This window comes from Leptidea sinapis, chromosome 29, assembly GCF_905404315.1.
Source record: "Leptidea sinapis chromosome 29, ilLepSina1.1, whole genome shotgun sequence".
In the NCBI taxonomy this organism is placed as follows: domain Eukaryota; kingdom Metazoa; phylum Arthropoda; class Insecta; order Lepidoptera; family Pieridae; genus Leptidea; species Leptidea sinapis.
Genome location: NC_066293.1, coordinates 9828928 through 9855440, shown reverse-complemented (window position 1 = coordinate 9855440; position 26513 = coordinate 9828928). Strand labels below are relative to the sequence as shown.

The 26513-nt window shown below is 37.1% G+C and overlaps 1 protein-coding gene across 4 annotated transcripts in view; it reads right to left on the bottom strand.

Moving 5' to 3' along the window:
* The window catches only part of LOC126973311 (protein hu-li tai shao), a 107647-nt gene that overhangs the window by 62171 nt on the left and 18963 nt on the right, over positions 1-26513 (bottom strand). For all 4 annotated transcript variants that reach the window (XM_050820518.1, XM_050820516.1, XM_050820517.1 and 1 more), the window contains exon 2: positions 21640-21691. The gene's annotated coding sequence lies outside the window, so the exon portion shown is untranslated. The remainder of the gene's footprint in view (positions 1-21639; positions 21692-26513) is intronic.

Below are 26513 nucleotides of genomic sequence, written 5' to 3'. Positions count from 1 at the left end.
TTCAGTTCTCATGGTTTCTCGCATCGACAACCCTATGAGGAACGACTGGCTGAGTTAACATGGTCAAACTGAAGGACAGGAGATTTTTTTATATATATAAGAGGGGGCAAACGGGCAAGAGGCTGACGGGATGGGGAGAGGTGAGGCAACCGCCCATGGACATCCGCAACAACAGGTGTGTCAAGAAATGCGTTGCCGGCCTTTAAGGTGGGAGTATGCTTTTTTCTTGACGGTCCCTAAGTCGTATCTGTTCGGGAAAACCACAGCCGGTAATTAATAATAATATTGACACACTTTTTACACAAATTATCTTGCCCCAAGTTAAGCATATATAGCCTTTGTTATGGGTTACAAGACAATGATATATTATTTAATACAATATACTTACTTAAACATACATAAATTCATATAAACATACATAAATACATTTAAACATCCATGACTCGGAAACAAACATCGATATTCATCATATAAATGCTTGCACCTACCTGTATTCGAACCCGGGACCTCTAGCTTAGTAGGTAGGATCATACATATATACTTTGACATTCATAAAAGTTATTTCTTTGACTGAAATTAAATCTTAAGATTAAGGTTTGGTCTCCGCTGCGCTCCAATTAGATACCGCACCACCTGAGAACAATAGCTTTTTTTACGGCAACTATTAAATTCTTGTGTGTGATGCCATATCAAGATGCCAATCTTGATCACTCAATGGCATCTTTCAAACTTTGTAACACACGCTTCGTGTTATTTTACATTGAAATTAACAAAATACAAAATACTTACTAATCATGTGATCCCGGTGTCTTTCTTATTTCTTGTAGTATTATTTTACAAAGTTTTACTATGCAATCCGGAATTTTAATTTCAATTATTAGCAAATTTTAACAGAACATTTGTGCTCTGTTCAATAAAAATATACAATATTGTACAGTATTGTACGTAGTTTCTAGTATATTAGAAATGACATCAAAAAGAATATATAAAGGAATCAATTTTGAGAAAATAAATGCATTTTAATGTTAATAGTGAGCTTATAGTAGTTAACAGTGGCGATCACAATAGATCACATTGGTCACAGTGAAACAGGGCCGCACTGAACTGTACTGAAGCCGCTGACACGAGGTAAGTAGGCCCTTGTGACGCCGTAGGTGTACCTTCCCGCAATGAAACAGGACACTAATACCACGCGAGTATTGGGGCGGATTTGCGGTCAGTTCCGTACCTCCAGGGAAACAGCTAAGTTTACGATGTCTTAACTAACAAGTTAAGAAATCTTTATAATGGGATTAAATTATGATTTGCCTCAAGCGTTTACTTTTTTTTATTATTACAATGCAGTACCGCTCAGGATTCTTGAAAAGCCCAAAAACACTTAGTGGCACTACTATTGCGCTCGTCAACTCGAGACTAAAGATGTTAAATCTCATTTGCCCAGAAATAAATATTAATGTGTAAAGTTTACACATTACTGCTTCACGGCAGAAATAGGCGCATATGTAATAATTTGTTATTTTTTTTAAATGATATCCCTCACTTCTGGGATTATATATACAAATATAATTTGTACAAAAGTTTATAGATATAGCCCGCGCCTCTCGGATTCCGACCGAGCGCTCTTTCCAACTGAGCCAACCGTCCGAGTGACACATGGTTCGTAAATCTTTTTTTAGAAGAAATTTTTTAACGAAGAATTTTTCTAAAATAAACGTAGCCTAGGTTACTCCTTATTACATCAGCTACCTGCCAATAAAAGTTCCGACAAAATCGGTCCTGCCATTTCAGAGATTAGCCGGAACAAACAGACAGACAAAAATGGTAAAAAAAAAATATTTTGGTGTATGTATATATATTTATATACATGTTGTAAAAAAAACGTTTATTTCAATATTACAGACACTCCAACTTTATTTATATGTATATTAGATGTGATTGAGATGTTGCTACTACGGGTTAGTGTGTACGCGGACGAAGTCGCGGGGTATCAGCTAGTCGTATATAAGGCTATTAGTGAATAAGATAAATTTAAAGTGAGGGGCCATAGATGAATGATTCATGGCCCTCGATATAAACTCGTTTTATTGAAGAGTTGCATACTATATACCGTGACTACGAGGAAAATAAAGATTTAAGGGAAAATAGACATTAGACGGCCGGTCCCAATATACTATCTACGGATAGAGATAAATTACTACCTTCTACTGTCAGTAATTAGCTGTCAATAAGTCATTCTTATCGCCTTAGATGCGTAAATTGCAATTTCAAAACAAACTTCTATCGCTGGTAAGCTATACGTCCTCCCATTGACAGACAGCGTGTACGGATAAGGTGAGTTAACGTCGATAAGTTTATTGGGACAGAAAAGTCAACGATAGTTACGATTTTCATCATCTCAAGTAGGCCACAACCGGAGATAGACTGAATATTGGGAACAGCCGTTAAAGAAGAAAAAGGAATATCAAGTTAATTCAAATGCACATCAAAAATCGAACAATTACTAAAACTAAGAGTAATTTTATTACTATCGAATCTCGACGAGTTATTTACACAAGGAGTTTCTATATTGAGTATCCTTTGCACAAGGAGTTTGCATCGAGTATTTTTTGCGCAAGGAGGTTGTATAGCATTGAGATGGAGGTCGAATATATTGGCGCGTTCTAAATCAAACACACAAATACCTACCTAGTGATTAAAAGTGCTTTTATTTACTTGATAAAGTAAATTTTATTAGATAAGGAATGATATATTCGTTAGCTATGTTCGTTAGCTCATTAATTGTATTATTTTCATATATGGGGTTTAAATAGATGCAACCGATTCTCAGGCCTACCAAATATATCGTACTACAATTATTGCATTCGATTGTCATCTTGCAACCCTTTAGCGGATTTGTGGTTGGAACAGAATAATATAAAAATCGCGATACAAAAATAGTTGTAGATCGTAGAAGCGCGAAAATTTGAAGTTGTAAGTATTTTTCAATGCTGAATCATAATAAAATAAAAAAACTCTGAAAAAAAAAATATTTAAGGGTGGGTCACCCTTATCATTTAGGGTTATAAAAATATAGATGTTGGCCGATTCACACAACTACCCGATATGCACACAAAATTTAATATAAATCGGTTCAGCCGTTTCGGAGGAGTTTGATAACGAACACCGGGACACGAGAATTTTATATATTAGATGTGGACATATTATTCGTAGTCTGATAGCGGAACGGCAAAAGTGTGCTTAAGGATAATGTAAGCACACTTTTCTCCTTGGTCGTGTGCCAACTGTCACTGTCCGATACAAACCTGAACTGAATAAGTGTTTTACATTGCTGCTTATTAACCAAGAATATTTTAAACAACCGAAGTAAATGCGGCAATGTATAGATATAGCAGTGGAAGCATATTATGGTATAATTTGTGGCATTGTCTCTATATTTCGGCTTTATTTTTATACGACGTGATATGTATTGAACTTCATTGAGATAATATGTTGTATTGTAAAGTAAAAACATCTAATTGTTCTCAACGAAGTCAAGCTTGGATTATCTACTAATCGGCTAGTATTATCGGATTAAGACCAACACCGATTCTGTGATCATTCCTACTCAAATGCATTTCAATCAATTGGTGTTAACTATACAACAATAGATTATGGGTACCACAACGGCGCCTATTTCTGCCGTGAAGCAGTAATGTATAAGAATTATTATGTTACGGTCTGAAAAGCGGTGTAGCTAGTAAGTTACTGGGCAAACGAAACATAACGTCATCTCACGATGACGAGCGCAATTGTAGTGCCGCTCAGAATTTTTGGGGTATTCAAGAATCCTGAGCGGCACACCATTGTAATGGGCAGGGCGTGTCAATTACCATCAGCTGAAAGTCCTGCACGTCTTTGTATTGGCATAAAAAAACTTTGGGCCTCGCCAAGCCACTTTGTAAAATCAACAGTGGTTGCGAGTTTCCCTAACCGATAATATTTTTTAAATAATTATTATTTGAGAATGGTACCTAGAAACTTATCCTTTTTATGATATTGTAGCTTTATGATGAGTGTATTAAAATTAAGATTAACAATCACATAATTGTATGCCGATTTATTCGCGAAAATTCCTGTACAACTGCTATTTTTTTAAGAAAAATGTTACCACGATTCATCCAATTCAGCCGGAAGACTTGCACGCCATGACGATCGGTCCTGCGCTGCCCTCATCCAACCTATTGAGGCGATCTTTACTTGACAGATAGTCGGTCCATCTTGTCGACCTCCTACCAACACTTCGTCTTCCGGTACGTGGTCGCCATTCGAGGATTCCACGGTTCATACAAAGAAATAAATTTCATAAAAAAATAGTGTATCTACAACCAAGCCTTGCCTCTCCACCAATCACAGCGTACCCTCAAAGGCCACGCGACCCTCCGACCTCGAGAGCTCGCACCCAGACGTGTCTATTCATTAAACACAATTATTACTCATAGAGCAATACATTCCGTGATACCGTCATACAATAGCGGTGACGTCATTTTAAATAAAATATCCAAACTACGGATTTTAAGGAATGTACAAAACTTGAACAAAAAAAACTAATAGGACATCTGGATTCGAACCGGGGCCTTCTGCTTTCCGAATCACCCAATGTCCCATCAGAGCTATTATAGTCTTGTATATAGTGGCGAAATTTACCATTGTATTCTAATGTTGTTGTAGCTTTTTCTCATTAAAACACGGATAAAACTACATTTTACATCCCCTGTATACTAAATTTTATATAAATCGTTGCAGCCGTTTCCGAGATTCAGATTATATATTTACAAGAATTGCTCGTTTAAAGATATAAGATTTTACTATACATTTTTTTTATTTTTGACAGCTCAGAGTTTTTTAAATCAAAAAGACCAACAAAATATTATATTATATTATGGAGATGTTTGTTAAATCATTGATATCTATTATTGTCGCTCAACTTTTTGTAGTGTTAAATTAAATTCTATTATATGTATACATAGGTGTACGTTCTTACTAACTACGCCGGTACACGCGTACAAAAACAGTTCGTGAACGCTTTTTCTTCCCGTCGCATTTGACAAAAATACATATTATTTAAGGTTAGCTAAGACGTGGTGGTCTACTGCTTGATAACCATTACTGTTCATCATATACAAAACAAATAACTCAAATAGATTATAGTCTTATTACGATGACGTCACTATCGTATCCCATCCATTAGCTTTCTAAATCTCTCCAAACACCATAAGCACCTATCAAAACATATCATCACGTGCGAAGGAATTCCGATTCTATTTTTAATTAAAAAAGGGATAAACATTTAGTATGAGCGCGCGAACACGACCGAAATAGACGGCGTGCGGGCAAGGAATGCGCTTCCGCCCGTTCCAAATTTGAAAGTTTTCACTGACTTTTTATTTCTACCCGAAAATATGTATTCTTCTTTATATTTTAAATTTGAGGGATCAAGTTGGCTGACGATAAGCGAAAGCCTCCACCTATAATGAACTCCTCTCATGAACATGAAGACTTTTTTATACGCTTTATATTAGCTTCACCTGTATGTTTGTATGTTTGTAACCGACTTCTTTGGGCGCGATTTTGACCCACTTTAAACGGCTAGATTTCGTTCAAACTTTGGTCGAGGACCGATGACATTACACTAATTCGATAAAATTATTAAATTTTTCAATTTGCAAAACATGATTTTTGTTAATTTATATATTTTCATCTATAGTCGATACGACAGGAATTGATGTTAAAGTACTTAATAGTTTTAAAAATACGCTTTTATATTTAAATTTTAAAATTTAACTAAAAAATGAAAAATAAATAAAAGTTGAAAAAAACTAAAAAGCATGCTTTATAAAAAAAATATTTTACTGTAAAAAAAAGCGTGGGGTGTAGAAGAATTATTATTTTAATAATATCTTAAAAAGCACCCCACGCTTTTTTTTACAATAAAATATATTTTTTTACACTATTTTCAATTTAAATTTATTTTCTTTTTTTTTAGTTGAATTTTATATAAAGCGTGACTTTTAGTTTTTTTTAACTATTATTTATTTATTGTAGGTATAGAGCGGGCAAATGTAGTGCGAGGCTTTAAGTTTCTCGCCAAACGCGCTGTGGTAGATTGAATACCAGACATGAATATGATGCGGATGGAATATCGCAAATTTGTGACTGTTCTTTGAGTTCGATGCCAGCTCTAGTTTGATCAGATAGATCCCCAGACTTGTCCTTTTTTTGGTCAAGATCGCCGGAATACGTTGGTCAAGGGCAGCGCAGGACCGATCGATGTGGAGATCTTTATGGGAGGCCGATTTCCAGCAGTCCATCATTCATGATGATAATGATGAGATCTCACGTGTTTGAAATTTAGTTTTCTTTATGGCAAAATGTCATGGTTCTTTTTGCCCTTATTTTTGCACCAGGCTTAAAACACAAATCGCCAAAATTTAAAACGCCAGACATGCACGTCGTGTGCGTGAAATATCGCAATTTGACTTGATGTTTGGTGATGAAACTTGCCTGCATCAACCCTAACAAAGTTTCTGTCGAACACTCATGTTGTATGTGCTAAGATAACACACAGAGACCCTACATTTCTAAGCATCGTGAAAAGGGTATAAGACAAATAAGAATTGCTCGTTTAGTTATTGAGACCCCTGCTATTAGATCCATTTTTCGCTATGGAGAAACTTATATTCTTAGATCATTTATGCGTCTTGATAGACTGTAACAGCTGTGATAACGTCGAAAAAATTGATTTCCTCTATTTTGAGCAATGGTGCGTTCTAACACAAAGTGACATACAAATCGCGGGTGTAAGATGTAGCTTGTCACGCATACTAAAGTAACAAACCTGGCCTATTTTCATCGGTTGTCTAGCAGCAATAGACTCTATCTAGATTCTAGACGTATAAATTATCCCAGCTAATATTATTAAATTCTCACTGAGTTTAAAATAATATACCAGATATTATATTTTCAAAAGTCTTTCAATCCGGTCTCGAGAGCAATTATAAATCTACCCCCGCATAAAATATCGCAATACGCAAAGCCTTCAAATGCTGCAGTCATTAAAATCAAAACAGTAGTACAAAAGAGCTTAGTACACACTAAAGAGCACAGATTGAATGAATGAATGCGAGCAGATCACTAAAGCAATAAATATATAGAATCCGAATAGAAAGCGACCTTCACGCAGCGTATAATGGATGAGAAATAATTTTATTTCTATTACAAAATGCAGCTATTTATATAACATTGAAATATGATAATCAAGTTTAAAGAGCCAATGCCTTAAGTAACCGATATGAAAATTACCTGCAGGTACCATTAAATATATTTAACAGTATATACAAAACTGGACACAACATCAAAAAATGTCTGTAAGGCATAACAGTAATCATATGTTCTGCAAATTCTGATGAGAAATCTATCCTTAAAATAATTTTATTTATTTAAAACGGCTTCACTCGCGTTTCCGTGTTAGTATCGACCATTCGGATGTACTTCATCAGGGTGAGTGTAGTGGATTCGCGATAACGTCCGGTCTCATACTCTTAAAACGTAAAATAATGATTTCCCAAGAATAGCACAAAATTCTTTCAATTCTAGAGTTGTTAGTTATTTAACAGACCGTGTCATCAGAGATATAAGAGCGAATGTTGATCGTAGCTCGGTCGCGCTCGTTCCAGTGTGTACGTAGCTTCGAGGACTGTTGCGTGCAGACGTATCGATCCCGTGAGATTGGCGCCGGCTGGTCGCCGCGATGCCGCCAGCGAGCCGAGGAAGGTTCGTTGGAGGATCAAACAAAAGACACAAAGAAGAAGGACATGTATGTGCACTATAATTGTCTGCAGAATTTGAGCTTTATTTATAGAAAAAGTGAAGTCTAATATGAAATACAAGTGTTAGTACCACGCGCCCGCTCATTGTATGAATTGTTATACGTGACGAAATGTCATTGACTGAACTATTCGTATTGCAAATATATAGATATTTCTAACGTATCTCTAGTTACGGAAACATTGCTGTCACCGTTTAATGACAAGATCTTATCTATCCATAGTTATGTCCAATATAATTATAGTCCAATGCTTTATGTCGATAGGTTATTGAAATATGTGTAAGCGTAAAAGGATAGATTTGCCTACGTCTAGTAAGTTAAACTAAGGATAGATTGGTAATTGAAAACGGCAGTATATCGTGGTCTTCCAACGCATACATTACTATCTGCAACTAATGTAGGTTTTGACAACGAAAGAATATTGATTTTAAATTACGATTAACTAGGTACATGCCTATTTATATTGTAGAAAAAACTGAGCTATTTATTTTAAGATTACCTTTTAAGATGACCTACACTTATACTAGGTACAATTATTTTAGGGTTATTGAAAACGGCCGTAAGTCAACCAAATATAGGTAGGTTGCGGATAAGTAATCACCAATATATCACATGCTTACTAAAACATTCTTATTGCATTCTATACAAATAACAATTATCTGCTTCTTAATAAGATAATTACCTACATAGCTAAGATTGATAATAGGACCGCATTGCATTTTTATTCTAAGCAATTAACAACAATCTCCACCGCACAATTTTTTATTTAGAATATTTTCAGTTATTTGTTTTCCAGAAAATAAGTGACAATACGAGCAGGACGTTCAGCTGATGGTAAATGATACGTCCTGCCCATTACAATGCAGTAATTCTGAGCGGCACTACAACAGTTCTCGTCAGAGACATAAAATGTCAAATCTCATCTGCCCAGTAATTTCACTAGCTACGACGCCCTTCAGACCGAAACACAGTAATGCTTACACATAGTAAGGATACCGTAGAGCAGTAGCTCTACGGCAGAAATGGGTGTCGTGGGGGTACCCATAATCTAGCCGGCATCCTGTGCAAAGAAGCCTCCCACTGGTAAAAGTACCAATATCAGAATCATGGTCCAATTGCAACCCCCCTCCCCCTATTTTAAGATGTAGTTGGTTTACACCCTGTACGTCGCTCACCTATGTCGGCGTCACTTTCTGCCTTACAGTTTCTACTCTGTGCTTAAGTTCACCACCCACTCCAGGTAATACTGATCCATAAGTTATCACCTCTCGATACCGCTACAATTCACAATTACTCATCATCATTCGGCACAATCCATCAATTAACATACGAATTGTAATTTTTTGCCTAGCGTTCATTGTATCAATTTCATTGACTTGTCGACAATGGCGCGCCATTGTTGGAACTCGAATAGGTTTTTATGTATAGCAACGTTGCTTTGGAAACTTTTATTGTTTACAATTGACGGACTCGCGTGGGGATCAATTATTAACTATGTGTGTTTGTTCAAGTCAAATCTCACAAAGTAGTTATCCTCAAACGATCGAGCGATTTCGGTCTGTTTGCGCAGGTCTGGTCTCCCGCCACCTCTCCCTATCAACCTCAAGGTGAAAACCGTGAGCTAACTTTATAAACTCAATATTGACACTAGATTCATGATTTTCAAACGATTAAGCGTTTTTTTATGAAAATAAGGGACGAGACGAGCAGGACGTTCAGCTGATAGTAGTTGATACGCCCTACCCAAAGCAGTGCCGCTCAGTATTCTTGAAAATCCCAAAAAATCTGACCGGCACTACATTTGCGCTCGTCACCTTGAGACATAAGATGTTAAGTCTCATTTGCCCAGTAATTTCACTAGCTATGGCACCTTTAAGACCGAAACACAGTAATGTTTACACATTACTGTTTCACGGCAGATATAGGCGCCGTTGCGGGACCCATAATCTAGCCGGCTTCCTGTAACAAGGAGCCTCCCACTGGTTTTGTAATAATTAAGGTAAGACGATATAGCTCTTTGCGTTACAGTCCACTTTTACGACAGTGGTACCCTTATATGTGAATTTATAGAAGTTTCTTGAAATAGATTGACTGTAATATAAGGTAAAAAGGGAGTACATTCCTCGGTAAGATTGGGGATGAACTTAAAAGGGTGGAGTCATGAATACCACGAAAAGGGACGTTACAATGGGGTTGAATTGGAAGAAGCCGAAGAAGTATATATACCCAGCCCGTTGATAATTATAGTTAAAATATACTTACCAATATGGTCGACTGAGTTGATTTTTTTCTTTTGGGGATTGGGTTCTCCTTGCATCTTCTACCGCATATATCACGGGAAGTGCTCAGAGTTTTTCGGGTTGATACCAGCTGCAGCAGCGGAATTCCACCAACTGACATTACATCAAATTGCCGAATTCCACTCGCATTACGTAATCCTAACCTCGCAAAGCCACTTTATGGAATCAATTATGGCTGTATTTTTCCAGAATTGATACGACTTAAAGACTTTCAATGTTAGAGCATACTGGCAACTTAAAGGCTGGCAACGCATCTCTTGACGGTGTTGTGAATGTCCAAGGGCTGATGCCTCACCACATCCCATAACGTGGCACATTGCACGTTTGCCCTGACGAAATAATATGCTATATGGACATGAAAAGTAGTAGCTGTAAGAGATAAGAGAATTTTAATACGAATATTTCGCAATTTGATGTTATTATGAGAATATAATATGAGAATAACATTGCGATACTCAACAGAAAGATCTACACGTTTCGGTATACGTACCTCAATATAAAATCCTACACTACCCTCATATTGACATTCATTCGTCAACAGTCGCTCCGTAGCAACTGGGTGGGGGTGGCGAACATTTCAGGGCGCCGACCCCGCATCGATCGGGGGCGCGCGGGCGATTACCTTTCATGGAAACGTTACGTCACCGGCCTCTAATTGGGTTTGCGTATTGGGGTGAGCAACGGGTGCAGGGAACAAGTGGATTCGATACGACAATCTCTTTGTTCGTTGCTATAGGGTCGCGACGTTCTCAACTCTCTCATCTAACTGTTGAGGTAGGATTTCAGCGCCCTTGCGGCATCAGACAAATCTCAAGAACCCTGCCGTCATTAAAAACGATTCAGTGATTTTAAATTGCATTAACATCTCTTCAGACTACGCTCTAGGCTTATTAGTAAAGAATTTGATGGCTAAGCTACGTCTTATAGAGTCTACGCTTCAACTGAAGAGATCTAGATTATTATCACTACTTGACAGATTGTTGAAGCTATTGCTTGCTAGGGCGCTATGGCTACGTGAAACGACGACCGATATAACCGAATGGTTAGTGACCCTAACTACTAAGCTAAAGGTCCCAGGTTCGAATCGCGGTAGCTGCAATCATTTATATAATGAAAATGGATGTTTAAAGTATTTATGTATGTTTAAGTTAGTATATTGTTTTAAATATATCGTTGTCTTGCACCCATAGGCCATGCCTAGTTTGGGGCAAGATAATTTGTGTCAATATTATTATTATTTTAAAGTATAGCATATGAGGGCTTAATGCTATACTACATGACGTTCACATTTTTAGTATCTGGCAAGCTCAGTTGACCGCGATCTTTGAAGAACGATCGACACAATGGATTTAATACTAGATAGTCTTGAGAGCTCTCCGAGGGATGATTACAATGCGGAATTTGACACTATTGTCATAAATGCTACGAAAAAAAATGCCAGAGCATGGATATCAAATCATATAAAGTTCAGAGGAGAACGTGGTGATTTGAAACATTTAGAAGATGGAAGAAGGAGGAATAGCACACGATATAGCACAGCATGAACTTAGCACACGTTCCATTTTATTGCGTATAGTAAGCCAATAATATATCTTAAAGTGAATTGTGAACGTGTCTATAATGAAAATGAAAAAAAAAAATGAAAAATATTTATTTCAGTAACAAAAATGGTACAAACATAATAGTGGATGTGACCTTCTATTAAGTGAGGAACACCTGTGCCAGAAGGCCACGCTCTTCCATATCAATTAAAATTAACAGTACCAAAAACTAGGGATCATAAATTAAGTCTAAAAATATAATGTAACAAAAGAAAAATATTATACAAACAGGATGTCTGTGTGTGTGTGTGTGTGTGTGTGTGTGTGTGTGTGTGTGTGTATGTGTATGTGAGTATGTGTGCGTGTGTGTGGTGTGTGTTATTGTTACTTTTCGTAAAACACTACTTATTGTACTATCAAGAAGGTATACCTAAAATTTACTCCGTGTAGTTAAATAGCTCTTCCATTTCCACATAATTCATGGATTTCAACCAAGTGGTTAAACTTCGTCTACATTCAATTTTGTTAAGGCGACACTAACTGCCAGCGACCTTGAGCGATATGAGTTCACGGCTGCCGGTCCGCCATCTATGTAACAGAGCCAATATTTTCAAAATTCTTGCGTGGAAAACAGTTTATATGCTTACAATCCTCGTTATTCACTACTAATCTGAATAAATGAACCTACACAAAAAAATACAAGCTATAAGAATAACTTTTCTCAGAGAAGTAGGTACCAAAAAATGCGTCACGCCATGCCAAAAAACTTGTTTAACTTCAAAGAAAAGTGGTAGTTCAAAAAGGCTCGGCAGTGTTAACTATAACCAACAGCAAGCATTAGCAACCTACAAATAAGACTTAAGGATATGTGTAACAGGATTAAGTAGTGTTCATAGCTCGAAATGCTATACTTTCACCACAAAACTTGTCTAAAAACACCATGTTTGCGTGTTTTTTGCTTACTCTTCGCCTTAAGCGATATAGATCTTAAGTTTTTCATTAATAAGGTTATAAACATGTTCTGATTGTTTCATAAGCTGTCGCTTTGCAAAAGTGGTCTTTACGCTAGTTGGCTTAATAATAACATGTTTTCTCCTTTTCAAAAAGTAAGAAGGAATAATGTAAAATATATAAATATAAAAAGGTAATAATGTATGATGCGCGATATTGTTATGCTATGTACTATATATGCTATTATTTTATACCGAAGTCTGAAAAGAGCTATCATAGAGTTTACTAACATAGTTATAACATATCTGTTCTCTATAACTCTTTTGTCTATATATTTATTAATTTACATTTTCTTTATGTTGGTGATACATCACTTTACATATATATAGTGTTATTGAAATGATTTGTAAAACAATGAAGCTGTAAATGTTTATTTAAAATTGTTGCAATGAGTTTCTTGTCACTTCTTTTCATTAAAGCTGAACCTTTTACGAAATGGCGGTAAATTTAATAAGAAAAAAAAAAGCTTTTGACATTCATAAGTCTCATTTCCGTGACCTACATGAATAAGTGATTTTGGTTTGATTTTTGATTTGATACAAAGTAATTATAATATATTCCTGTATAAGTTGTTGCAAAATCCAAATTTTCTTCGCGCCGTTGGAATCTATCTATTAAACATTCGTACCAGTCCAAAAAGTTACCTTCTCGCGTTTCACAACTCAAGAATTCACCAGCAGAAAGAAATTCACAGAAAACTATTAGTATGCACATAAAACAGCACAGAAATTTTGTCATAGCCGCTCTTTATACAATATAGGTACCTCCATAACCGCAATCAAAAGTGACACGGTCTGGTAACTTATAAAGCACGAGGAGAAACCTTTACATTTCCATTGAAAAAAAGAGGCTTTTATTAAGTAAAGTACAGTTTATGAACTGATATATACGTAAATACTAGTGTAGGATTTTAAATAATAAATATGAATTATTTTCTTTGAATGGCATGTGTTAATCAAATAATAGGGGTTAAAGTATGAAAAAGCCGTTAGATTAGCCGATAGAACCTTCATGGTTTGAGATTTTTGTGTGAAACTTTTTTCATGTAGTTCTTCTTTTAAAAAATGTGCAATATTCGAGAATCGATTAAGATAATTTTAAGATGCGCGCGCATCACTGTAAAACAAGAGTAACAGGGTGAAGTTGGTACCTAAAATTTTCTTACGTTTGCGACATTCTCTTTTTTGGTTTCTACGTCCATTATTAGGACAGGCAAAGGGTTCAAGCCCGTACAGTTGTATTCATTATTTAATAATTAATTGTCAAAGCCATAGTTGCCAGATTTTACAATATGGTTCTTTTTACAAACGTAGAATAGCCTGAGGAATAAAAAATTTAAAAGATTTTTGCTTTGTTAGGGCCACAGAAGTATAACTTCTTGCGTGCATACATAAGTACACACACACACTTTTATTTTATTCAGCTTAGACAAGAAAGATGGATACTTCGTAGATTCGAGTGATTTTCGAATACGAGTTCCGACGCGGAAGTAACGCGGCAGAAACAGCTCGCAATATCAATGTTGCGTTTGTAGAGGGGACTGCTAATGAACGCACCGTGCGATTTCGTTTTAAACGCTTTCGTGATGGAAACTTTGATTTGAAGAACGAACCACGTGGAAGAACGCCCACACAGGTGATTAAAAATAAATTGAAAGAGATGGTGGAAGCCGATCCGAGCCAAACTACCTTAACGTCACCTTTTTCCGTGAATTTCAATTTTTCAGTACAAATCGGCAAAATAACCAGTGGGAGGCTCCTTTGCACAGGATGCCGGCTAGATTATGGGGACCATAACCAAGCCTATTTCTGCCGTGAATCAGTAATATGTAAGTATTACTGTGTTTCGATCTGAAGGGCGCCGAGACTAGTGAAATTACAACGCAAATGAGACTTAACATCTTATGTCTCAAGGTGTCTTTACCTTGAGACATAAGATGTTGTGCCGCTTTTTCGCAGTTGTAGTGCCGCTCAGATTGTTTGGCATTTTCAAGGATCCAGATCTGTATTGCATTGTAATGGGCAGAGCGTATCAATTACTATTAGCTGAGCGTCCTGTTCGTCTTGTACCCTATTGACATAAAAACGGGGTACCCGTTCGTTAGTATTCGAGTACGGTACTATTAAAAGAGAGGCTTGAATGTATATTCGTCTCTCGTAGTATTATTCCATCAGTAGCGGCGTCCCCAATCGCTCGCGTCCTGCGGATGTGGCCGGAAGCGCGCGGTAATGACACACCGCCAGGTGACTGGGGCATGCAATTACGTGTTGCGCAGTGCGTAGCGCTTCCTTTGCCCATTACTGTAAGACCCAGTGCGCAGTGCGTACTCCCAGCGCACAATAGGAAGAGATACCAACTATCTTTTAAAAATAACTCGCTGTCTGTCAGCGGCAGACAAACACTACCCGGTTACATTACGACACACGACGAGCGATATAGCCGAATGGTTAGTGATTCTGACTACTAAGTTCCCGGGTTCGAATCCCGGTATGTGCAATCATTTATATGATTAAAATGAAAAGGCATAAAAAGGCATTTATTTTCTCAAAATTGATTCCTTTAGAGTTCTTTTTGATGTCATTTCTAATATATACTACTACCGCTTCGGAAACAGATGGCGCTCTGAGAGAGAAGAACCGGCGCAAGAAACTCTCCCAGCATTATTTTTTTGCGCTCTTATTAATATGGATGTTTGTTTCCGAATCATGGATGTTTATATGTATGTTAAAGTAAGTATATAGTATTAAATATATCGTTTTCTTGTACCCACAGTATGCCTAGTTTGGGGCAAGATAATTTGTGTAAAAGTGTGTCAATCAAATAGTCGCTTTTTTACGGTGTGCAAAACAAGCATCATTAAGATATATTATTAATAAATAAACTACGATTTATTTTATCTGTATTATTTATTGATGTAAAGGTGATATGTTTTAATGCTGATAATTATTATAATTATGAAAAATCGATGAAAGAATCTGGGTTAAATAAAAAAGTGTTTGTTTTCCTAGCAGTACTGTTATAGCAACACAGAACAACAGATACTACATAAATCCAAAAACAAAGCAGTGATAGGACGAAAATATCACGACATGTAACCCCCTAACCGTACTGACGCAACAGGACGAGCGCGAGGGGGTGAAAGGGGAACGGGAGGGGACTTCACGTTGCAGCGAGGTCCAGAGATAATGTGGCCGTGTATACATAGAGCCAAGTCTTGATGAAACTATTACATAATCAATATGGCGCCCTATCCCTATATTTACGCGCGGGTTTATACTATAACTACTTATAAGAAGGATCACCAAAACCACCAAGGTTCGACTTACGAGGTGCCTTGTGTTTCCAATCTTCCTCTACGGGGCTGAAACCTGGTCCCCTAGACTTCAAGACCGCCGCAAAATTGATGCCTTAGAGTAGTGGTGTTGGCGACGACTCCTGATGATCCCTTGGACGGCTTTCCGAAGCAACAATTCTATCTTAAAAGAACTGAAGATAAAAGAAAGCCTATCGTCGACTGTGCAACTAAGAATTCTGAAGTTCTTTGGTCACATCTCCAGAAATGAAGGATCGATTGAGCGGTTGATAGTGCAGGGCCAGGTGGAGGGGAAAAGAGCCTTATCAAAACAGTGACCCAGACACCTGTTGTGGAGTGCTCCCGCAATGCTGCAAACCGTCAAAAGTGGAGGATAATCGCGAGGGGGGCAGTGCGACCCATAACTGTGGAGACCAACGGCGACTAATGTTGCGTCATCTTGGCAACCACAACCACTCTGACAAGAGTGAACGATTGAGAAGAACTTATAAGTACAGACAGACCATGCGCGCAAATAAACAAACAGATTGACGAGCACGGCGGCCCGCTACCACATAAATAACACAACAACATTCATTATGTATGCGATCCCGCTTGCGAATTCATTTACATCTCAATGCCCCTTGTGCGCGAGATAACGACGCTTCGTTTGTTTAAAGCGCGTTAGGGCACGTGCGGACGGCGCGACTTCAACGCCCCGCGTAACACTTGATTACAAAGTCAAATATATAAATTCAAAATAGGATTTAAAATCTTTTATTGAACGGCATAAACTACCATAAAAGTAAGTAAGTAGGCTTCTTTTTAAAAAAAAATATAGCGATTGATATATTTACACCGATGTAGGTAATTAATCATGAAACTATACAAACTCGAGCACATTCGATTATTCGATAAACGCCTATTGGCTGCCAAGGGACTAAACAACCACTGTCAGTACTAAAACAATACTTTTATTGAAGTAGGCGTTACTTTGCGGAAATCCATAATTATACAAATGATTTGAGTAAAAGCTATAGTGTTAATTCCGCCAATATTTCGCCAAAATCTGGCAGACTCGAGTCTCTTGCCAGATTTTGGCGAGACAAGACGTCCTGAGGATGCCTCGTGTAGAGGCGAAACACGTCTCGAATTGTTTAAACACAAATATTGGCGGAATTAACACTAAAGAAAACTCAAATCATTTGTATAAAACAATACTGGCGATGCGGCAACGGCTAGTTAACGGTGTGAGCGTGAGCTGGCAACATCGCGTGTAGAGTTCTGCGGTGAGCCGGCGAGGCGGTGCCGTCTTCGCCTGCACATTTTAGGCATGATGACTGATTTTGCACTCCTCTTCTATAATGTCGGTAGATTTTTACAACCTTCAAAATTTAATTTAAGCAGTTAAAGGAACTCAAAGGCAATTTATCGTATTTTTGATGGCCGATTGTGACGTCACGCCTGCTTACGCCTCAGATTAGTGATTACAAAACCAAACAGTCACCACGATGATTACTGATTCATCCACTGACACACATTGGTTCATTAATTTTCAAATGGGTCGAACAACCATATTGTGCACTTCAATAATATATTAAAATAGTATTTCATTCATTCGGCTACCGTTATCGTATTATATGTATATAATGTCTTGTTTCTTTTCAAACATAGCGAATGCACACGTCCGTATGCGACGGCGGCTGGGTGAAGAATGAATAATTATTAAGTAATTACTCTTTAAAAATATTAAATTCAAAAATTTTCTTACTGAATCATTATAATATATAATTGAGCTGTAATTAAGTGTAGTTTTGAGGTTTTTGTTTATCACAAACTCATAAATTATATTTAAAATACCTATTGTGTGAAACAGTCACACGACAATCCGGTTGGGCTTGATAATAATATGACTCGTACAAAAGCCGCACTGAGTATGTCTTATTACTTAAGATCACTTATGCGTCTAGACGATAGATCATAGTTTCTCAACCTTATTTTGCTCACCGCCCACTTTGAGAATATGTTTTTTTCTAGAGTATTTTCGTGTATTTTTTTGCTTTTTTATACTGTATTTTTTAATCTACCCACGCCCCATCTGCGCCATCTCAATGCCCCCTAATTTTCTCTGGGTCTTCTACTGCCCCCCCGAAAGTCTTAAACGCCCACAAGGGGGCGTTATCGCCCACGTTGAGAACCTATGGTCTAGATAGACTATGACAGCTGTGAAAACGTCGAAAAGTATAGACTTTAGAAATTAGAACTACCCTCTATTTTGAGCAATTCACGCACACTACCACAAAGTGTCATACAAACATACGCGAGTATAAGACATAGGTTTTCATGCACACTGAACTAATATTCCTGGCCTGTATTTATCGGTTGTCTATCAGCAACAGACTTACGGCCGTTCCCAATATACTATCTATAGATAGAGATAAATTACTACCTTCTACTGTCAGTAATTAGCTGTCATTAATCTGAGTATGCCTGAGAAATATCCCAATATACCCGATAAGTCATTCTTTACGCCTTATATTGGGACACGTGAATTGCAATTTCCATACAAACTTTATATCGCTGGTAAGCTATACGTCGTCCCATTGACAGACAGCGTGTACGGATAAGGTGGAGTTACCTTCGATAAGTTTATTGGGACGGAAAAGTCAACGATAGTTACGATTTTTATCTCAAGTAAGCGATAGACTGAATATTGGGAACGGCCGTTATTAGATCAATCTGTAATTGGCATGAAGGTAATATATTATTTATGTTTCCATATAAATTACAAAATTATTATTTGACATATCATTTATAGAGCGGATTCGGAGAGTGCTAGAGTTCCTTTAAAAATATGAAAAATATGTATTTTTATTGAAATTAAAAAAATATATTAATATTTGTTTTCGCATCCAACACTTGTGCAGCAAAGAACTAAACGCTTCAGGAGGGAAGAAGCAAACCGTCGTTGTTAACAGATAGATAGCACTTGTATATAAGATCTTGCCATTCAACTGGGATAGCAATCTATCCGTAACTAGAACCAGGTTAAAATAATAAAATTTATTAAAATAGGCGTTACTTTGCGGAAATCCATAATTCTGGCATTGGCGAGACAACATGACCTGAGGATGCCTCGTGTAGAGGCGAAACACGCGTCGATTTCTTTAAAGACAAATATTGGAGGAATTAACACTAAAGAAAACTCAAATCATTTGAATAGAGCCAGGTTGTTGAAAATGGCCGATAGTATAAATTAGACTTCTAGGATACAAAAGAGGTTCAAAATTATTATTCTCGGTAAACAACATTAATTATTATTTATCACTACATTGTTATGCCATAAACTAATTTGTTTGTTAAATCCATAATGAAAGAGCACGTGTTCTCGGAATAGGTCATCGCTTCGCATTTTTAGATAGCTTAATGAATTGAACCTTACGAAAAGGCGATAAGATATAATTTGCATTAATAATGTTCATTATCACGCGGACACTTCTAATAAGAATAACTGAATGCCAGTCCCAAAGAGCATAATAATATATTATAGGTAAAAGAGAGCCCTCTCTACGCATTATGAGCTGTCTATTTGAACACTAGCGCCATCTGGAGATTGACCCCGAAAACAACTACATATATATATATATATATAAGCTCGAAATTATGAAATTCATTTTTAATGTTGTGACCACACTTACTAACTTTACTTTTTAATGTAGGTATTGCAATTTTTTACCATGTTGAAATTGCGCGTAGAGTTAGTTATTTAATTTTGCCACAACATAGAACATAAAGGATAGATTTAGTAGTGTAAATATGCAAAATGGAACACGAGAGCTACATACATGCGCAAACGCTAGAAGTAGCCGAAATTTTATGACCAGTGGGCAGTGACCTAATTAAAGAAAAGTTGAAAGGTTTCAAAGCGAGTGACAGCTGCCAAAGCTTTCATTTCGGGCCAACTAACAGATGGCACTACAGTCTTCTGAAAACGTCACTTTAAGGCGTCTGTCCCACCCCTGGCCAGTCTTCTTGCATTTGTTTACGAAATTACGTTCTATACGTATATACAAATCACGTCGTATAAAAAAAAACCGAAATGTGGAACATGCCACAAATTCCATCATTATATACATTGCCGCATTTACTCCAATTGTTAATAAATATTCTTGGTCAATAAGCAGTAATGTAAAATATTTATTCAGTTCAGGTTTGATTAGGACAGTGACAGTTGACACACGACTAACGGCCGTTCCCAATATACTATCTACAGATAGAGATAAATTACTACCATCTACTGTCGGTAATTAGCAATCAATCAATCATCTGAAGCTGTTCCAATATACTAGATAAGTCATTCTTACCGCCTTATATTGGGACGCGTGAATTACAATTTCCATACAAACTCCTATCGCTGGTAAGCTATACGTCGTCCCATTGATAGACAGCGTGTACGGATAAGGTGAGTTACCGTCGATAAGTTTATTGGAACAGAAAAGTCAACGATAGTTACGATTTTTATCTCCAGTAAGAGATAGACTGAATATTGGGAACGGCCGTAAGGAGAAAAGTGTCTTTACATTATCTTTAAGGGCCGCTATCCCAAGAAATCACCAAAATAGCGCATAGTTGAAACCATTTCATGACGGTTTATATAAAGCTTACATTTTTACAAAAAATAATTGTAGGTATATCTACAGATATGAGAAGAAAATTCATTTTTTCATTACATTCATATTTTTTTATGGACCGTGCGAAAAAAAAAACACCAAAATATCCCAACTTTTACAGTTGGAGCCATGCTATTCATTCAATCTTTATAAAAATTGTACGAAAAATTATTTATTGTACACCAATACTATTTAACATGACATAGTTTTGTAATGAAAATTGTATTATGCTTGTGATAATTTAAAAATGCTTCTAATTCCGAATTAAAACTATGCCGATATTGTACGGGAGAGGTAACCTAGCTCCGCCCGATTCCTCAAGGCCGTTGGCTAAGTCCCGAGCCTTAAGTACACTTTTGCCGTTCCGGTCTATGCTACGGCTATCGGACTCCGAATGATATGTCCTATATACAGGGTGGTTTTTTGAGAAGGGCGGTGAGGGCAAAGTCGAAAACTACGAGAAAACGACTAACTGCATATTTAGTTTTTTTTTTTTAATTTCTAGAGTCCACTGGTTCAATATCGTGCTTAACTATTAATTGTATCAAGTACTTTTACTTTTATTTGTAAAATTATAATGTATAGCTAAGTTTCTAACAATTGTGAACTATTTTTTCTCTTATTAATTTGACTTAATTTAGCAATTGTACAAACCTCAGTGGTTTTTATTGCTTTGAATCCGCAATGCAAAATTTGTCTTACATTAATAAATATAAAAAAAAAATACAGGATGTAATATTTTTGAAAAATCATTCCGAGTCCACTACTTTCTCCTAATTCTGGTAGTTTTCTACTTGGCCATCACCGCCCTTCTCAAAAAACCACCCTATATAACGTTGTATTGACCATATTTTTCTTCTATACTATCCTCATAACCGTCTAGCATCAGTGTTGACAAGAGGTTAGATCTCTAGCCTCTAGCCGGGCCCATGTATATAGTGGATTAAGACAAGTTACTTACTTATTGAGCACTCCGATACTGATCTACTCCGCAATCTTCAGTCATACACGACCTGGGAACAAGAGAAATACAATCAATTTGTGGAAGAAAGGTCAAACGGACTTGAAATATTTATTTTCGCATTCAACATTTGTGCAGCAAAGAACTAAACGCTTCAAGAATGAAGAAGCAATCCGTCGTTGTTGACAGATAGATAGCACTTGTCCTTGATTGTGAAACTAAAACTATGGATGGATAAGATCTTGCTATTCAACTGGGATAGCAATCTATCCGTAACTAGAGCCAGGTTAAAATAATAAAATTTATTGAAATAGGCGTTACTTTGCGGAAATCCATAATTCTGGCATTGGCGAGACAACATGTCCTGAGGATGCGTCGTGTAGTGGCGAAACACGTGTCGATTTGTTTAAAGACAAATATTGGTGGAATTAACACTAAAGAAAACTCAAATCATTTGAATAGAGCCAGGTATAAAGTATAAAGGCCGACAGTATAAGTTAGACTCCTAGGATACAAAAGAGGTCCGAAATTATTATTCTCGGTAAACAACATTTACCCCCTTATTCATAATGGTCCGCTAACTTTAAACAGCCGCTAAGGATTGTTTTTTCTCATTCTGACTTAGGTCAATAGAAGAAGACAGAGTGAGAATATAAAAATTATTTTTTTTTGTAACAAAAGCATTTATCAAGTTATTCAAATGTTGTGAGCCTTCTTCAGTGTAAATTCCGCGAAGATTCGTCTTCAATCAATTCAACACGTGTTTAGTCTATTTCAATAATGTATTTTAAAAGTTAATTCTTAAGTGCTGATTCAGATAAAACAATGTTTTTGAACGGCGTTTAGGTGTGGATTGTGGCTTTTTGGAAATTCTCCGTCAAACTTTTGCAGTTTATGAGATACAGCGCTTTTTCTTATGCTCTCGGGACATAAAAAGAGTAGGGAAGTCCTAGGCCCAAGGGTGTTGGAAGATCCGACTTAGGGCATTTACCAGATAATGGGTACCACAACGGCGTCTGTTTCTGCCGTGAAACAGTGATGTGTAAGCATTATTGTGTTTCAGACTGATGGGCGCCGTAGTTTTTGGAATTACTGGGCATATGAGACTTAAAAACATCTCATGTCTCAAGGTGACGAGCGCAAGATTCAGACTTTCAAGTTTCAAGAGTCCTGAGCAGCACTGAATTTTAAGGGGGCAGGGCGTACCAATTACCATCAGCTGAGCGTCCTGCTCGTCTCGTCCCTTATTGTCGAAAAAACAACCCGTTGACAGACGGAAGGACGGACGGACCGAAGTCTTAGCTCGTTCATTTGTTTTTTTCCTACAGACAGCCCGACCCGCACACTTGAAAGAACTCAACGATCACGGAGACTATGTGGTGTATTGTGTTTGTGTGCGAGCGATGGCGCGGTGCGTTGACCCCGATGACGTCACGCGGCCCACAGGCCACCATTGTTTCGTTCGGTATCGGGCGCATTAGACACTGTATGATTAAGGCGTGCTAATTGAGTGAAGAATGCTCAGACGGAGCCGAGGCGTCCGCGTCGGTTATAGACTGTCCATATTTGATTGTGTAATAGCCTAAACACATGATCGGATTTGGTACGGCCGACCACCAAGGTCCGGCGTCGTAATCGGTACGGTCCGGACGGTAATCTAAATATATACTTTAAGTAAATATCACACAACTGCTGCTCGAATGACACACATATATCAGGGGAGTGCATATCATATAGGCAATTAAGCAGTACCTACCTTGTTATGAAACTAAATAAATATAGTGTTAAAGTTAAATTAGTTTAATTTGGTTCCGTTATTTTATAACCAAACTTCTATTGAACCTCCACTCGTAAAAATTTTCCTAAATACCTAAGGTAAGCAATCTCCAGGCTCAGCTATGACTAGTAGACATATAGTGCCTACCTTGCTAGAAAACCAATGCACGCCCCTGATATATATTATAGGTCTTTGACATATTATATACCCTTATAAATTTAAAACTTAATAATTAAATAAATTGTGGTAAGTTTCTAGCTCTGGGCATGGACAATGCGACATCCTGTCATCGAATTTGGTCCGCTACCAGACCGCGGCCGATGATTCAGCCGTACCAAATCTGATCATGTGTTTAACCTTTAAGTAATATTAGAACGCAATCATTTTAATTCTTTTACGACACAAAATTGTAGAATTTAGTAGCGAAAATGTGTCGGGTATACCTATCTCTGTAGTAGCAGTAGAACTAACAGTGTGTACAGTGTTCGGCCAAAGGCACAATCTACATTTGTATCAAGAACACATGACAATCGAATTGTCGGGTCCCAGTGCTCTGTGAACGGCTAGATCACTTGGCGTACCACATTTACATGGATAAGATTCCTGCCGCCGAATTCCATCTTCCCATGACACGCCACATATTAGGATATCATCCCCATCATTTGTATGTGTAGCGTTCCTCCACACTGCGGTTTTCGAGGAACTTTCTTCCACGTACAACTAAGCTGTGGAATGTTCTTCCTTGTGCGGTGTTTCCAGCACGATACGACATGGTTACCAAAGCGCGTACACCTTTCTAAAGGGCCGGCAACGCTCCTTTTATTCCTCTTGCGTGAGCGGCGACTCGTTGTTTTCCTCTTACATAAAAAATAAAACCAATAAGACCTAGTGTGGGCTCCGTTGAATCTTTTGGTCAATAATTAAGTTTTTTTTTAATGTTTTCTATATATATCACTCTCGCCGTAGAACATGTATATGTATAAGAAAAGGTGCGATTTTTAATTATTATAATGTATTGTAACGAAATTGCACTGCATTAAGTTGACGCCTGGCATTCTTCAATTCTCTGTGGGTTCCATCCCGCACAAGCCAATTAGAAAAACAAAAATAGTAACACATTTTGTTCTTGCGATATATTCAAACGTTATATCTCGTCAAATTACTCTCCATTTTACCATTATAATAAAACACCCATTAATTACGTAATACATTACTGCCTCGTAGAGCATTACGTGAGCGTACAACGAATCGCGCGCAGCGTCCGATAACGGGTACCGTCGACACAACAGTCATGTCGACAACTAGCAAATCGTCTAATAATTAGATTCTTAAATTGTATAACATAATATTAAATATCCTTAGTTGTTACAGGACTTATAAGACGGGCTGGGAGTTTCTTGTTAATTCTTCTCCATATATATATATAGTCATTGCCCCTTTACGAACTGATGATAGCCTCATGACGTTGTTATTGTCACTCCATATGGTCAATAAATATATTTCTATTATATCCTATTCTCAATGATTAAGTTTTTGTCCTAATTGGCCACGATGGTACAATGACACTGTGCGTTCTCGACCTGCGATTAGTTCAAACATCACTGGGAAGCCATCGCAAGAGCACAGGCGATCTTTAATAACGATCGTACGATGTGTTTCGTCGCTCGATCTAATGACATCCTATATTATATAGAAAAATCGCGTCGTATAAAAAAGCCGAAATACGGAACATGCCACAAATTAGACCATAAAAAACTTCGACTGCTATGCTGCTATACATTGCCGCATTAACTCCAATTGTTAATAAATACTCTTGATCAATAAGGAGCAATGTAATAGTAAATTGTTAACCGAGGGTCGAAAGAATCAATTCCCGAGGTATTTAGACTATATCCGGCTATAGTCCGAGTAGGAATTGATACTTTTACCCGAGTTTAACACTCTAATTTTCATTTCGAATATGAGGAAAATAAAACTAGTTGTTTATCTAAGCACAGATTAGTATCCCGCCAATTTATGACGACTTTTTAAATTTCATATATGGATCTTACCGCGTAATTGTTGCGGTTTATTCCGCTCAAAGAAGTTTGCGCTAACTTCACTCTGGCTGTTTAGAAAGTCACATGGCCGCAGCATTTTTTTTAATTAGTTCTTGTTTAGATAAAACTTTTCACAGCAGTTCTATTTTTAAAGTTCATTCCGGCCCTTAGGTGGGAAGTAATCTGTATGAGTTTTTCCCTCTCTATGGAGGGAAGCAGCATTTTCCACCCAATAATCAGATCAAAACAACATTACTTTCCGAGAATGAGTAATGAAAAACATTTATTCAGTTCAGGTTTGATTCCGACAGTGACAGTTGAATAATATGTCCTTATATGTGTATAGAACGTCATTGCTTCGTTCATATAATAAAATACAATGATCTCTTTAAGTGTCTTAATCGTAACGCATATTGGTAATGTATTCCATTGATGGTAGCAGTGAAAAGTTTCTTATTACATGGACAAATAATCGTAAAAGATTTTGTAATTGTATTGCATATATATAATAATATTTTATTTACATGTTTTTATTGTTAATTGTTATAAAATTCAGAAACGGTTTTGCTATGATCAAATATCAAAATGTCTCTGACCCCGAAACTAGTTAAAACTGTATCTTCTTCTTCTTCGTCACATACTTCGTCACATAAACACTAATTATAAGACATTATTTATAATCGGTCGCAACTACACGCCGTAAATAGTATATTCGACATATAACGAAAAGCCATTAAGTTGAAACTTTTCTGCCGACCGTACACTTTTATCAGCGTGCACACAAACAGCAACATCTGCGTCCCTGTTTCTCAATCGCAGAATCAAACACGTAATTATACAATAATAGTAAAAATATTATACCTTTATTCTGCTGGCGTGACAGACAGCAGGCTGTATTTTCTAAACCGCAATAAGTCACACAGTTGAAACATTGACAGATATTTTTTATATATATTGTGTAACCAGATTGCCTCAAAGAACGTAAGGGTTCCTTAGAGCCCCTTATAACTGACTAATAGCTATTGGCATTTCAGCGAGATATCGATAGATGCAGAAAA